The sequence below is a fragment of the Rhinoderma darwinii genome, chromosome 1 (genome assembly GCF_050947455.1).
Source record: "Rhinoderma darwinii isolate aRhiDar2 chromosome 1, aRhiDar2.hap1, whole genome shotgun sequence".
Taxonomy (NCBI): Eukaryota; Metazoa; Chordata; class Amphibia; order Anura; family Rhinodermatidae; genus Rhinoderma; species Rhinoderma darwinii.
This window is the reverse complement of record NC_134687.1, coordinates 652,137,800-652,150,593: the sequence shown is the minus strand read 5'-3', so window position 1 is coordinate 652,150,593 and position 12,794 is coordinate 652,137,800. Positions and strand designations below refer to the sequence as shown.

At 42.8% G+C, this 12,794-nt stretch overlaps 1 protein-coding gene across 1 annotated transcript in view; it reads right to left on the bottom strand.

Annotated features, from left to right (window-relative positions):
- LOC142662291 (uncharacterized) overlaps positions 1-12,794 on the bottom strand; it is a 50,754-nt gene that overhangs the window by 23,147 nt on the left and 14,813 nt on the right. The window lies entirely within an intron of this gene.

Genomic DNA, 12,794 nt, shown 5'->3' with positions numbered 1-12,794 from the left:
ACGCGCGTCGAGGCGTTTTATCTGTTCCAAATCTCCTGACGTGCCCTCCTCCCTCTACCATGTCTTTAGGTACGGTTATTTATTTTTGATGATTTATTTCACTTTAGTTCATAGTGCTGTATTCAGGTTTGGCCTTTGCAGATTTCATCATTCAATTTCACGTACCTATAGTATTTATCTGGCTACCTGGCCATATTTGCCCAGTTATTAATGCTTTGTATATTATGGTGAGATAGAGTATGGGACGTTCTGGCTGAGATGGGTTGTTCTGTTTACCCCTGGGTATTATTACATCTATACCACACTGATGCGACTCTCCATATATGACCTGTTTTTTTTTTTCAGTCTATCTATATACATTTATTTGTTACCATGTACGGTTATTCATTACTAATAAAGGTTTCTATTTTTTGACGATACATGGTAGACTTATATTCTTACATTTCATTAGGGTGTTATGTTCCCTGGGCTTTTTGTGCTTTTAGGTTAGACTATTTAACGGACTCCAGAATTATTCTCTTGACAAAACCCAATAAAAGATCCGATTGACCCACAGTCTTATAGACCCATATCACTGCTGGACAGCGATTATAAATTTTTATCTAAAATTCTAGCCAACAGATTACAGCTCATTTTACCACAAATACTTAGTCCAACACAGTCAGGCTTCACTCAGGGAAGGCAGTGCATAAAGAATATTCATGCGGCAGTGGCGGCCACAGTGATGGCTGAAAAGCCACATAGCCCGGTAAATATGCTCATGAGTCTAGACGTGGAGAAAGAGTTTGATAAAGGTGGCATGGCCTTTCTTGACTGAGGCCCTAATAGCGCAAATTCGGTGCTACTTTTATGAACTACATAGCGCTCCTACAAACTGACACTAGGACTACAATCACGGTTAACGGACATAACACACCTCATCTAGATATGTTTAGAGGGGCACGACAAGGATGCCCACTTTCTCCCCTACTTTTTAATTTGTCGATAGATCCTTTATTACGTCATTTACAGATCTCCCCTGCATTTCAGGGCATAAAAAAAGACGGGGTAGAACTCAAATTAGCAGCGTTTGCGGATGACATACTGCTGATGATCTCCAATCCCAAATAAGCCATACCTCATATATTGAGGGACCGGTTTACCATTGGAAGCATTTCGGGCTACACTCTCAACATTGATAAAACTGAGGCACTTTTGCTTAGGGGACCGTCGCAACCTCTATGGTCATCTGCATATCCGTTTAGGTGGCAAGCTGTCTCGCTGAAAATCAGATGCATATTGGGAGTTTCCCCTTTGATCTCCCCTTAGTTAACCTTAGTCAAGAATCCTGACTTCCAGGATGGTGGGTCTCATGCAATATTTGGACACTGGTACAGGGCGGGTATCAAAAACATATTTCTTACTGCATGTTGCCGAAAAGAGGATGTATACAAGAATAGAGCTTCTGCAGAAATATCTAGATATCTTATTCCCACAATTAATATAATTTTTCGCCAGAAAATACATAAACACTTTATTACATAAACCAACCGATAGAGATTGGAACCCCGCTATTCATGCAAAATTCAATAAACTCACAACTGTTAAGGGGGCGATATCACGAAACGATCAAGCTCTACACATACTAATAGATTATGAAGAGGCGGCAGTTTCTCTTTTCAAGTGGGTACTGGATGATTCGACTCTTATGGAAATGTTCTGTTGGCAATGGAACAAGCTCATAAATATTTACAGTCTGCCAGGTATTTGGAAATGAGAATTAAGGTATGTCACAGAGCATATCTCACACCCTCAATGGGTTATCTGATGGGCATATATAATAGTCCTAACTGTTTTAAATGTGGTGTGATGGACGCAAATCTGTACCACTGCTTGTGGTCATGCCCTCTAATGCAACAATTTTAGGATAGAGTAAGAACTTTTACTTTAACACACTTGACTAACTTCGTTCCTAATGATGCCTTGTTGGCTATTTTTGGATACTTGGACAATGGAAGTTATAACTATACACGGGGAGCAGGTAAATTATTGCACATGATAGCAGCAGCAGGTGTAAAATCTATTTTACAGACATGGTTACAAAAAAAAGCACTGCCATTCCAATTGTTTTTGGATAAATTAACTTTTTTGCTTAAAATGGATTGGACGGAGACTTCGATACGCAAGACAGCGCTCATAGACTTCTTTTTTGACACATGGGGCAGTTTTATCTCAGTTCTTCCGCAACGGATCAGGGAAGCTATACAAAATAATTTCCAGAACACTGTATGGTACCAGGAGAGGATATTGATGGCATCTCCGCCGATATCATAACAACAATATTATGAAATGTGAGTACTGGACATGCTCACTGATAGCACTCTCAAACACTTTGGGGCATTTTTTTTTACCTATACATGCCGCGAGGGAATAGTGCACTTAGTCCTCATTGGGTGGCAATATCTTGGGGAACGTGGGGAGCATGGCTGGCTCGGAGTTCCTCTTAGGAACTTCTACTTATTTAAAGTACTGTTTGATACTTGACGATGTTATTTTACTGTTTTCTTTACTATATGATTTATTGTACAGATAGTGGCGATGTTCATTCCTATTTAATGACTTAGTAGACGCCTCTATATACTTGAAGTTCGTACACAAGATCAGCAACAAATTGTGATATAAAATCGCTCCTAGATACTGAAACAATGGTCTTATCGCTTTGTTGTTTTTGTTCACCTGTAAAAGAGTTGTTTATTGTGAAAATAGCAATAAAAACATTTTGGGAAAAAATTTAAAAATAAAATATATATATGATAAAGTCCAGGTTTCTGGTCTATTCCTAGTCACCGGTTTTATTACATAAACCTTGCTTAATAAAACAAATAAATGTGAGCACCACCTTACCTAGCAATCAACACATTTGGTCCTTCAATACCAATTAGTTTTATTATGATAGTTTATATGGTGTAACATTACCTGGTGCCCTTCAGTTGTGTCACTCTGACGTGGATTTTCCGTTTTAGGGTTCCGTCTGTGCTGTTCCAAAATTACTTCAGCACTTCTTTGACTATTAGACACTCCCACTGTTCTCAGATTGGCCAGAGCAGCTCACGTGAGCAGTTCTGTCCAATATGTGAACAGATGGAGTATGGGAAATGCTATGGCCTTTTTAAGAGAACACAGAGGGGCCCTAAAACAGTGTATCCACCGCAGAGGGGCACAACTGAAGGGCACCAGGCAATATTACACCATATATCCCATCACATTTATAATTTTGTCCTGAGACCGGGGGGGCCGCTTTAATATATTTACCGAAAATCTAACCTTACCCACAACATTAAACAAGATAATGTTAGAGATTCATGGACATGAAAATTAGATAATAATGGATCCACAGTCACCAGATCTCCATTTTATAGAATACATTTAGTATAAAGTGGATGTCACGATCTGTGGGTACGTGTACCCACTAGGCCGCACCGCCGTAGCGGGGAGGCAGCTTGCCAAATAACAGAGTACCCAATAAATACAAAGTTCAGCACAAGGGTACCTGAATAGTCCAGACAGTTGCAGTAGGATGGCACAGATGGAACTTTAGACGGCAGAAAATGTCACACGTGGCGGAGGATATCAGGCGTGACCAGACGTGGTGTACGATAGCAGACTTGACCGATGACAGAACACGACTCCAACACTCGATAGGGCTCAGGAACCAGCACAGCACAGGATATAGGAACAGGCAGTAGGGCACGGGAACACTTGGGAACAAGATAACACAGAGGGACCATTTGCAAAGACTAACATGGGAATTACAAACAACGCTCAGGCAGGGAGTGAAAGGGAGATTAGGGCTGTTTAATAATAAAATTCATGTGTGCACACTGGCCCTTTAAAGCCGGGCACGAGCGTGCGTGTGCTCCCTACGGGACACAGCCGAACAGAGCGGAAGTTAGTGCTGGAGTCTCTTAGGAAGGAGATGCCGGCCAGCACTCACAGATACATGGCCGCGGCCGCTGAGTAGGCACGGTGGTCCGTGGCCGCTACAGTATCCCTCCTTTTACTCCCCCTTTTCTTGGGACCAGAGCGAGAGAGAAATTTCTTAATAAAGGTAGGGGCATTAGGGTTCTCGTCTGGCTCCCAGGACCTCTCCTCAGGACCAAACCTTCTCCAGTCTACCAAATAGAAAGTCCTTTCTCTTACCCTCTTGCAGTCCAGGATTCTCCCTCACCTCAAACACATCAGATGAACTGCTGGGAGCAACTGCGGGACTGGGAGTCTTACTGAAGCGGTTCAGGACCACCGGTTTCAGGAGGGACACATGAAAAGCTTTGGGGATTCTGAGGGTAGCAAGCAGCCGAAGCTTATAGGAGACAGGGTTTATCTGTTGTAGTATTTCAAAGGGTCCGAGGAACCTGGGAGAAAACTTGTACGAAGGCATGTTCAGACGGATATTCCGTGAGGACAGCCAGATTTGGTACTTGGAAGATACGGAGGCGGCTCTCTCCTTTTAATATCCTTTTTTAGCTTCATGCGATCAACTGCTAGCAGAATAGAGTACCGGGTCTGTTGCCAGATTTGCATAAAGTCCCCAAATGCAGGGCCAAAGCGGGTACCTGATGTGTAGCCAACAGAGGAAGAGGGATTCTAAAATATTCACCGTACACAATGTAGAACGGTGTGGAAGTGGTGGACTCACTTGTGTGAGTGTTGTATGAGAACTCACACTGTACCCAGTCATCATGCTGCATGGAGATGAAGTGGCAGAGATAATTCTCCATGATCTGGTTAATCCTCTGGACTTGACAATTGGACTGTGGATGGTAGGCTCAGGAAAAGTCAAATGTCACAGAAAAATAAGTAGGTATTCCCGCTAATGACTGAGGCAGAGAAGGCTGGACGAGATGGATCTGTAACAGGCAACGCTGGGGACAATTGGGACCCATTGGAGAACATCTCCGGAACTCCAATCCAGGACAGGAGCATGCAGCCGGAGCCAAGGCAGGAACAGTAGAAGCGGATTGACGGTTTTAGGCAAGACAAGGAAGTCTAATCAATTCAGTATGAAGGACTCCAACTTGGAGCTTCAGCGGCTTGGTTTCAGACACGATTGGATCAGGCAGAGGAAGACCATTCACAGAGGCAACAGCCAAGACGTCTCCAGTGGGCAACTGGAGATGATCCACCAGGTCTTGCTGGATGAAGTTTGCCGCGGATCCTGAGTCCTGATAGGCGAAGACCCGATGAGTCTTCTCGTCGGACACTATTGTCACAGGAGTGGTTAGTTTGAAAGATAATTTTTTATTTAGTGCCGTTCCGCCTAGAGTTGTCTCTCCAACCAATCCTAGGCACTGGAGTTTCTTTGGCTTCTGGGGACACAAACGCACAACATGGCCTCCGAGGCCACAATACAGACAAAGTCCTGAAGTGCGTCTGCGTGGTTTCTCCTGAGTAGACAATTTGACCCGGTCCACCTGCATAGGCTCCTCTGGTGGAACAACTGATGAGGACAGTAGGGATTGCTGAAAACTAGGAGCTAGCCCAGGAAATCCTCTCTCCCGGCGAACCTCTTGGAAACGCTCCCGGATCCTCATGTCAACCCGGGTGGCTAGTAGAATGAGATCGTCCAGTGTAGGTGGCAGATTGCAAGCGGCAAGCTCGTCTTTAATCCCAGAAGAGAGTCCCTGCCAGAATGTAGCCACCAAGGCCTCGTTGTTCCAGGTTAGTTCTGCAGCCAGCGTACGGAACTGAATGGCATACTCGCCCACAGAGATGTCTCCCTGGTGTAGGGTCAGCAGGGCTGCAGCAGCAGAAGAAACTCTCCCAGATTCTTCAAATATAGAACGGAGAGTCCGTAAAAAATACTGCAAGTCACGAGTCTCTGGTCCCTGCTGTTCCCAAAGTGGGTTTGCCCTTGTCAGGGCCTTGCCAGTAAGGAGAGAGATTATGAAGGCGATCCCTGCGTCATCAGAGGGGAAGGCCTTTGTATGTAGTCTGAAGTGGATCTGGCACTGGTTCAGAAATCCCCTGCAGGACCTCGTGTCTCCGTCATAGCGAGCAGGTAGCAGCAGGGAGCATCGGGGTCTGCACTGGTACTGACAGGAGGAACAGCAGGAATAGGTGCGGCGACGTTTGCAGCTTGCGCATCCAGGCGATGTGCAATGGCGTTCACCGACATGAGGAGTTGGTCTCGTCCTGACTGAAGGTCTTGCATGTCTGCCTGCATGGCTTGTGACGTCGTCAAGGTCTTGGGTTGACCAGCGAGCTCCATGGCCTGAGTGTAGGGTCACGATCTGTGGGTATGTGGACCCATTAGGCCACACCGCCGTAGCGGGGAGGCAGCTGGCCAAATAACAGAGTACACAATAAATACAAAGTCCAGCACAAGGGACAAGGGTACCTGAATAGTCCAGACAGTCGCAGTACCTAGGCACAGATGGAACTTTAGACGGCAGAGGATGCCACACGTGGCGGAAGATATCAGGCGTGGCAAATGATACCAGACGTGGTGTACGACAGCAGACGTGACTGATGACAGAACACGACTCCAACACTCAATAGGGCTCAGGAACCAACACAGCACAGGATACATGAACAGGCAGTAGGGCACGAGAACACTTGGGAACAGGATAACATTGAGGGACCATTTGCAAAGACTAACATGGGAATTACAAACAACGCTCAGGCAGGGAGTGAAAGAGGAGGGCCCCTTTTACAGTCCGGAGAGATTAGGTTTGATTAATAATAAAATTCATGTGCGCGCGCCGGCTCTTTAGGCCGGGCAAGAGCATGTGCGCGAACCCTACGGGACACAGCCGAACAGAGCGGAAGTGAGTGCTTGAATTCTTTTAGGAAGGAGATGCCGGACAGCACTCACAGATCCATAGCTGTGGCCGCCGTGGGGTGAGTAGAAACGGCGGTCCGGGGCCGTGGACGCTGAATTGGGGTTATCAATCACAATCTGTAATAAAGGTTTCCAGTACATTGTTGAACCCATTCCACTAAAGGCCTGCTTCACACGACCGTGTTCGCACTGTATGACGGATGGATTTCTCGGACCAAAACACAGTTCAGGGAGCCGGACTTCTATCATCATAGTTATTTATAATGTTAGGAGTCCCTGCCCTGTGCTGCAATTTTGTCTTTAGTACGGTAGTCCTATGGAGAGGCAGTGACTCATAGTATCGTGCATCATTATGCTGGTAGGAGTCTGGCTGCCTGAACTGTATTTGGTCAAGGAAATACAGCCAACATACAGTCCGAACACACTCGTGAGAAGCAGGCCTCAGAATTGAGGCTGATCTAAGAGGAAAGCGGTTTCTATCTAGAACTGAAAGGGTGAATCTAGTGAAGTGGCCTCTGAGAGCAGGTGATAGTCACTGACACGTTTCTGTATGTACAATAATTACATGTGAAATACAAGCTTCCTATCACTAGATCTAGAAGATTGCCCCGAAAGTTAAAAAACAAACAAAAAAAAACACATTGCTAAAACCACTATAAAAGCTTAACCCGTTAGTGACCACCAATAAGCCCTCTAACGCGGCCATTAATGGGCTTTATTCCGATGCATACGCCTTTTCACGGCGCTGCATCAGAATAAATAAACAGAGCAGGGAGGCGTTAAATTTCCCTGCTCTCAGAGGTAGCTGAGGGCATCCCTGCTCGAACGGGTGAGATCGATATTAGTATAAAGTATTGCAGTGTATTATGAAAGCGATCGGAGGATTGCATATTAAAGTCCCCTAGTGGGACTAGTAAAAAAAGTAAAAATAAAAAAAAACAAGTTTAAAAAAAAAAAAATGTGAAAAAAAAAAAAAGGAAAAACCCACTATTTCCCCTTACAAAATGCTTTACTATTAAAAAAACAAAATAAAGTAAAAAAGTTACACATATTTGGTATCGCCACACCCGTAGCGACCCCGACTATAAAGCTATTACAGGAAAAAAAGAAACAACGATCCAGCGCAGTAAAGTTAAAATGGAACACTGTTCCAATTTTATTCCAAATTCTTTTAAAAAGGAATGACTCCCAGATGCAAGGGTAAACAAATTCGATGATGCCTACGCGTTTCAGACGTATACGACATCCTTCCTCATGGCTTGTTCCATCGAATTTGTTTACCCTTGCATCTGGGAGTCATTCCTTTTTAAAAGAATTTGGAATAAAATTGGAACAGTGTTCCATTTTAACTTTACTGCACTGGTCATGGTTTCTTTTTTTCCGGTCTTCATTGCCGTGTGCCGTCACGGCGATTCTGGCGCAACTTGCGGTGAAAATCTGTTGAACGGTGAGCTGAAGGATTACTCCAACAAATTTTCCTTATAAAGCGATTAAATTATTTAACCCGCACGGTGAACGTCGTAAAAAATAATGGAAAAATTGCTGTTTTCTGTGAATCCTGCCTAAAAAAAAAATGTGATAAAAAGTGATCAAAAAGTCGCATCTACTCCAAAATGGTACCAATAAAAACTACAAGTCGTCCCGCAAAAAAAAAAAAAAAGCCCTCATACAACTGCATCGGCGGAAAAATCAAAAACTTATTGCTCTTCAAATATGGAGACACAAAAACAAATAATAATTTTGAAAAAGAGAGTTTTACTGTGTAAAAGTAGTAAAACTTAAAAAAAAATCTATACAAATTTAGTATTGTTGCAATCGCAACGACCTGCTGAATAAAATTATTGTGTTATTTATACCACACGGTAAATGGCGTAGATTTAGGACGCAAAACAGAGTGGTGAAATTTCAGTTTTTTTCTATTCCCCCCCAAAAAAGTTAATCAATAAATTATATGTACCCCAAAATGGTGCTATTAAAAAATACAACTTGTCCCATAAAAAACAAGACCTTATACAGCTATGTCGACGCAAAAATAAAAAAAGTTATAGCTCTTGGAATGCGATGATGGAAAAACGTAAAAAATAGCTTGATCATTAAGGTTTAAAATAGGCTGGTCATTAAGGAGTTAAAAGGAGAGACCTACCAGAAGACCTGTTTCAAAAAATGGACAGCAGATTATAGCGGAGATATGAGTGCTTGATATTGCAGCCTAAGGTTGTACTACGGAAGTATCCTGAAGACAACATGTCCCCTTGTGACTAAGTTCAAAGGAAATCACCAATATGTATGTGTTTATTTCTTACTATTTATGTCGACTATTCCAAAATTAAGCTTAACCCCTTCCCAACATGTGCAGTATACAGTATATACAGCGCAGTCAGGAAGTAGCTCCCACAAACCGCAGTACAGTTACATTGCGGTAATAACGCGGGCTCAGAAGCCAAGCCCGTGCCAGCACCAACGGGTGTCAGCTGTATATTACAGCTGAGACCCTGCTCTAATGGACAGGATTGGAGCTGGCCTCCGATGCGGCCCGATTAACCCCTTAGATGCCAAGGTCAATAGCAATCGCGGAATCGAAGAGTTTTTTTAGCCGATTGGCACCCCTGCGAGCTGATCATGTGGGTGCCAATGGTTGGTATGGCAACCGGAGGCCTAACAATTGCCTCCCTGGTCTGCCAAGTCTGGAAGCCTGTTAGGAGCCGCCTCCGGCAGGTCCTGATTATCTTGCTGACTACGTAGCTAGTGTAATGTATTAGTATAGTGATCAGTGTTGCAGACCTTCAAGTCCCTTAGTAAAACAGTTCATAAAAATTTGTATAATAATAAAAAAGTTTCAAGTCAAAAACCCAAATTTTTTTCCCATAATAAGCCTTTTAGAATTGTAAAAAAAGAAAAAAAAAAAAAAACTATACATAAATTGGTATCGTTGCATCCGTAAGGACCCAAACTATAAAACTATGATATAATTGATTCCACACGGTGAACGCACAATAAGAAAAAAAATATTAAAAAAATAACCGCTGTTTGTAAGTCACATCTCCTCCTAAATCAAATTTTAATAAAAAGTGATGAAAAACTCATATTTACCCCAAAATAGAACCAATATAAATAACAGCCCGTTCTGCAAAAAAAATGCCCTGACACAGCTTTGTTAACGCAAAGATAAAAACGTTATGGATCATAGAATATGGCAACACAGAAAACAAATGTTTTTTTTAAAAAAGTGATTTTATTCTGCAAAAGCTGTAATACTCAAAAATAAATATATACATACATTTGGTATCGATGTAATCGTATCGACCCCACAGAATAAAGTTAACATGTAATTTAACGCGCACGGTGAATGCTGGAAAAAATAAAAAATAAATACCAAAAAAATGCCATAATTGCTTGTTTTTGATAAATTTCCTCTTCCAAAAAAATGGTACCAATAAAATCTACATCTTGCAAAACAAGCCCTTACACATCTGCAACAACCGAAAAAGAAAAAAAGTTATGGCTCTAGAAATGCGTAGAGTAAAAAACTGCTTGATGTGTAGGAACATTTCTTCCTGTAGTAAAACATAAAAAACTATATACATTTTGTAACGCCATAAACGTACTGACCACCCAAATAAAGTTAACATCAGTTATACTGCACAGGAACCACCGTAAAGAAAAATAAATAAGGAAAATTGTTTTTTGGTCCCTAGCCTCCCAGAAAATTGAACCAACAAAATCTACAGATCGTCCCGCAAAAAAAAGGCCCTGATACGGCTAAGAGGATAGAAAAAACAAAAAAAGGTTATGGAACTAGTAAGGCGGTGCTGAAAAAAACATCCCGATGCGCAGGCCGGAGGGGAACATTCCTTCAGTTTCTAGAAGTGGTTATCAAGGCCCTAGTATTTGAGAACCAGGAAAAAGAGGGCCAAAACACATCTGCCGTTAGCGAGGGCGCCCGTATTATACCAGGGCAACACGCTCCAAGCAAAAATTTCCCAAATTACAAAAGGAGATAAAGTCCTAAAAACTGAACTACCAAGCAAAATCCATCCTCCAAATGGCGCTCCTTCCCTTCTAAGCCCCACAGTGTGCCCAAACAGCAGCTTATGTCCACATGTAAAGCATTGCCATACCCCCGAGAATACGCTTAACAATTTATGGGGTTAGACTCTCCAGTGGCACAAGCTTGGCACAGCATATGTTGTGCCGTGAAATAGCATTTCAGTGAAAAAATTTAAATTTTCACTTTGTTCTCATCCACTGCGTATTAATTTCTAAAAAAAACACCTGTGGGGGTCTAAATGCTCACTACACCCCTTGACAAATGCCTTTAGTTGCGTAGTTTCTAAAATGGGGTTTTGCAAATGTGACATGGTGTCCGCAAACCATGCCAGCAAAATCTACACTCCAAAAATCAAATAACACTCCTTCCTTTCTGAACCCTCCCATGTGTCCAAACAGCAGTTTATGAGAACATATGGGGTGTTGTCGTACTCGCGAGAATTTGCTTTACAAATGTTGAGGTTCTTTTTCTCCTTTTATTCCTTGTGGAAATGAAGACAATTTGAGCTAAAACTACATCTTATTGGGAAAAAAAAAGATATTTTTCATTTTCACTGCCCAATTATAATAAAATCTATGAAACACCCCTAGATTAATTTCTTGTGGGGTGTAGTTTCCAAAATGGTGTATTTTTGGGGGTTTTCCTATATTTTGGCACCACAAGACCTCTTTAAACCTGACATAATGCCTAAAATATTATCTAATAAATAGAAAGCCCCAAAATCCCCCAAAAAAGTATTACAATTTAATTTAAAAAAATAATAAATTTGAAATCTCACCTTCACTTTAGACGTTCCACAGGAATGAAAACAAAGGGTTAAGAAACTGCTGTTTTGAAAACTTTTAGGGGTGCAGATTTTAAATGGGGTGATTTATGGGGGTTTCTAATATACAGGCCCCTAAAAGCCACTTCAGAACTGAACTGGTCCCTAAAACAATAGGCTTTTGAAATTTTCTTGAAAATGTGAGAAATTGCTGCTAAACTTAGTAGCCTTGTAAGGTCCTAGACAATTTAAAGGACGTTCAAAAAACTATTTTTCTGCTGCTCTGCACTTTTAAATCCCCTGAATAGCAGGGGCTGTGTCCTGCGCTCCCAATCTTCACAGCACACGTCAGGTGCGCTCCCAATCTTCCCAGCACACCTCAGGCGCGCTCCCAATCTTCCCAGCACACCTCAGGCACGCTCCCAATCTTCCCAGCAGACGTCAGGCGCGCTCCCAATCTTCCCAGCAGACGTCAGGCGCACTCCCAATCTTCCCAGCACACCTCAGGCACGCTCCCAATCTCCCCAGCACACCTCAGGCGCGCTCCTGTACACAGGCTTCTCAGCATCCAGAGCCTGCGTTTCCTGTACTGCAGCCTCTCCAATCTGGACTTCCCTCTCTTTCGGTCTATGCTATAACCGCTCCTTTCTCAGAGGTGTAATTTGTAGATCATTTATGATACACTTATGCTTTCTACAGAGCTCCTGGCTCGTAAATCTACTCCCCCTCGCCCATCCTCCCGCTTTGTCTGTATGGGTATAGTTACTATCATCTTCTTCATAGACAGCTGTTGAAACAATCTACAGAGCTCCTGGCTTGTGTGTCATACATTGTATGGGTATCATAACGGGGGATTCTCTGCATAGACAAAGAAAGGGATCTTAGTTACGATACCTATAGAGACAAGTGGAGGGGGACAGTTGTATTACACATACTAGGAGAGAGAGGCATACCATTGGACGACTTTGCCTTTTGTTGGATTATATTTCACTATAGACTTTTATGTAACGTGGACGCCACAAAAAATGTGCTGCGACACCACGAGCCCCTATCAGCATTGATGTGGTGTTTAAGAGGTTAAACAGAGTTCTCTCAGATCCCGGATCCATAGAACACAATGTAGAGAACGTCTATGTGCAGTGACAGCTCCCTCAGGTCCTGCA